This window comes from Myotis brandtii, unplaced genomic scaffold (genome assembly GCF_000412655.1).
Source record: "Myotis brandtii unplaced genomic scaffold, ASM41265v1 scaffold547, whole genome shotgun sequence".
Taxonomy (NCBI): Eukaryota; Metazoa; Chordata; class Mammalia; order Chiroptera; family Vespertilionidae; genus Myotis; species Myotis brandtii.
The window spans coordinates 3,653,297-3,657,060 of record NW_005370024.1 but is presented as its reverse complement, the minus strand read 5'-3'; positions in this window follow the sequence as shown (position 1 = coordinate 3,657,060).

Below are 3,764 nucleotides of genomic sequence, written 5' to 3'. Positions count from 1 at the left end.
GAAAGAAAGAAAGAAAGAAAGAAAAAGGAAAGAAAGAAAAAGGAAAGAAAGGAAGAAAGGGTAACCAAGCAAACAAAATAAAATTTCCCTTTGAAAAAAGAATCTACCACTTCTAGCTTCAATACTTTTAAGTTTAGGGTCCTTTAGATACCAGTTGCAAGCAAGAGGGTCATACACACACACACACACACACACACACACACACACACACACACACACGGTTTGGTTAATAAAACAAGAAAAGATTGTGCTGCCCTATATTTGAATCCATTTGATCTTACCACAGTGCCAGCTCTGAGACCAATTTTTTAAGTGTTACTTTTTAAATGACAGAGGCAAACAGCCTCACCTCCTGAAGGTCTACCTTGCTAAGAAGCATAATACCAGCCTAATGAAATCCGGGAGATTTATAGCATGTACACACAGGAAGCAGATTTGGGCGAGAAATTGACAGTTATGTACGTATTAGAAATGCCAGCTGCTACACTGTGGTTCCCTCTGCAGAGGAATCTGCCCACTTGCTGGGCACCATCTGCAGAGGAGCAGGGAGACGCATTTCCAGAGGCCTCCCCTTATCCATGTGCCAAAGTAGTGTAAGCAGGATATTTAACGTGGTTAATAACATCAATCGTACATATTTTAACACTAATTTACAGTAACAAGAATAATAATGGAAAATGCTAATGAAGAACTAAAAAATTTGGAGTGATGTGTTCAGAATTAAGTTTGAGCATCTCTTCCTTAGGCATCCCTCTGCTCATGGCCCACCCTCCCTTCTCCGGACTAAGGGCTCCTTCTCTTGGTACCTCCCCTAGCAACCTTTGCTTATCAACCTAGATAACAACGGACATGCTGTTGTTTAATTACTGCTTTCCTTTGTTTCATTTGCCAGGGTAAGAGATTGTTTTATTTGAATATATACTCACAATATGTAGCTCAGTTCCTGATGTTAGAGTAGGAAGGTAATAAATTTTAATGAAGGAATGAATTCTCAAAGCACTTGCACACACAGTTTCTCATTTGATTAGTACAAACATCCTGCTGTGTGAAAGCACAGAAAATTGTATTATCACCCCCTTTTACAGATGGGAGGGAGCAAAAACGCTTAAGGGCATGATTACAAAGGTTAGACAGCAAATCGATGGCAGAGGGAGTGCTCCAAATTCTGATCTCCTGCCACCTCCACAGGGACAGGTGATGGGGAGCGACCATCTAGTGCCCTCGATGAAAAGTCAGGGACCTGGGCATTACTAGTCTTGTGGCTTTGAGCAAATTGCTTAGATTCTGTTTCTCAATATTACCTTGCAAGAAAATTATGCAGATAGGTGTGAATGTGCATTATAAAATAAAAAGCATAAATGAGCTAATGTTTTAGTCATTTATAATCTATAGAGATTGGTACCAACAAAACTGGCCATTTGTTCATTCATTCAGGAGGGTCTAAGGAGGTTACACCTGAAGCTAAATCCAAACTAAGGGTGTTAATACTTGCAGAAAATTTAAATTGAACTTGATATTAATTGCATTTCGGACAGCCATACTCCTGATAGAGGGCAACGAGTCACACCTAAATGCCCAATCACATATGGGTTTGGATAGAGAAGTGATAAAGAGATACAGGAATGTAACACGCTGTGTTTGGGTTAAGTGAAAGAGACAAACCATTGAACTAAATCATGATAAGTGCCATGAATGGGAGCTATGGCTTTATCTTTTAAGCACCCAATGTTTTTTCTCTTATTTCTTTGGAAGATTCATTTTATCTCATTCCACCTCCTTCACTCTTGGAACCACTGGTTCAGGTACGCTTGCCCTAAAGCCTTATTCTCAGGATGTACATGTGGCCAAAACAAGGGCATTAAAGTTGATTGCTGGCACTTTGATGGGGACTAATTGGAAAGTGATATCTTCTTCCCTCTACAGTTGCTAAGCTGGTAGAATGCAAGCCTAGATCTGCATGGAGCCATCTTTGGACCACATGGGAGAGTCCACTTAAGAAGAAAATCAATACCTGTGAGAGAGGAGTTGAGCTAGCCAAAGAGATCAAATTCCAAATATGTTGCTGGAACATTTATATCAGGCCATGCTTGAATTTAATCCATCTCTTGACTTTGTCTTTTAATGATGTAGGCCACTTTTACCTAAATTAAATTTAAGTTTAGCTTAAGTTTGTTTGAATTCAGTTTTGGTGAGCTGCAATGGAAAAGGTTTGAACTTATTTAAAGAGGCAAGTCCAAGAGGCAAGGGGGAACTCCCTTGCCTAATGAAGAGAGGGGACTTCAGAGAAGCCCACACGGAGGTGGTTACACCTAAAGCTAAATCCAAACTAGGGCTGTTAATACTTGCAGAAAAACTAAATTGAACTTGGTATCTATTGCTTTTTGGACACACATATGCTTGATAGAGGGCAATGAGTCATATATAAATGTATGGCTTTATCGCCTAAAGCAAAAGTAATTTTAAGGCCCATACATACACTTAGCCTATAATCTTTCCTTTCTTAATCCCTAATTATCTAGATTTTACGGTTCTGCGTGACTTCCAAAGTTATGCACCTACCAGAATAGTAATATAAGCACTAGTTCTTGAACTCGCTCTGATTACACCACCTACAAGTAGTATTAAAATACCACAGGAAAGTTTCTCAGTTTCACAGATACCCACTTCCTCACCTGTAAAATTAGAACGGAGAAATGAGATAGCACACAATAAATGCCCAGCCTAGAGTACAGGCCATAATAGACAGTTTTAGTTTAGTTAACTATAATGTTATCCTGAGAGAATCCTGGATCCTGAATTCTTATGGGAGAAGATATTACATCATTTCTCCACTTTACTATATACCTAACACAATTTGGACATTCAATAAATGTTTTAGAAGGAAAGAAAAGTTTCTCAATAGATCATTGCACCCATGCTGCCTTTCAAATTTCTTCTCCATCCACTGGAGCCATGGTTCTCTTATAGCATGTCTCATCTACTAATTCAATAGACATGTATTTAGCTCTTATATAACTTGACCTCTATGTAGCATTAAATCCCCTGGACCATTTTCCTGTCTTAAACCTATCTCCTCTGAGTTTTGAGAACTCAGTTTCATTTTCTACTCCTTTATGAACACATCTCTCTGTTGTGTTGGTTATTCTTTTTAATATGTTAAGTCACCTGATCATTAAGAGTTGGTGTTTAGGTGGGTGTCAGGGACTGGGGGAAGGAGAAATGGGGAGTTAGTATTCAGTGGGTACAGCATTTTAGTTTGGGAACATGACAAAGTTGTGAAGATGGATAAGGGTGATGAGTGCACCGTGTTGTGACTATACTTAATGCCACAGAATGGTGCACTTATAAATGGTTAAATGGTGAATGTTATGTTATATATATTTACTGTAGTAAAAAAGATGGTGTTTATTCAAATCCTGTCCCAGATTTTTTTGTTGTAACTAGTCAATATTTTATTTTGTAGTAACCCCATCCAATGTTAAACTTTCAACTGTCATTTATACTCTAAGCCAGTGGTCAGCAAACTCACTAGTCAACAGAGCCAAATATCAACAGTACAATGATTGAAATTTCTTTGAGGAGCCAAATTTTTTAAACTTAAACTATATAGGTAGGTACATTGTTATTAACTTAATTAGGGTACTCCTAAGCTGGCCTTTGCTAAAAACATCCTCAATCTGATTGAGGTACGTTCGCTGAGGTCGACCCCTTCCAACCCTCCCATCCACACTCGTCTTGTATACTTGTTTCGTCTATCTCCTTTC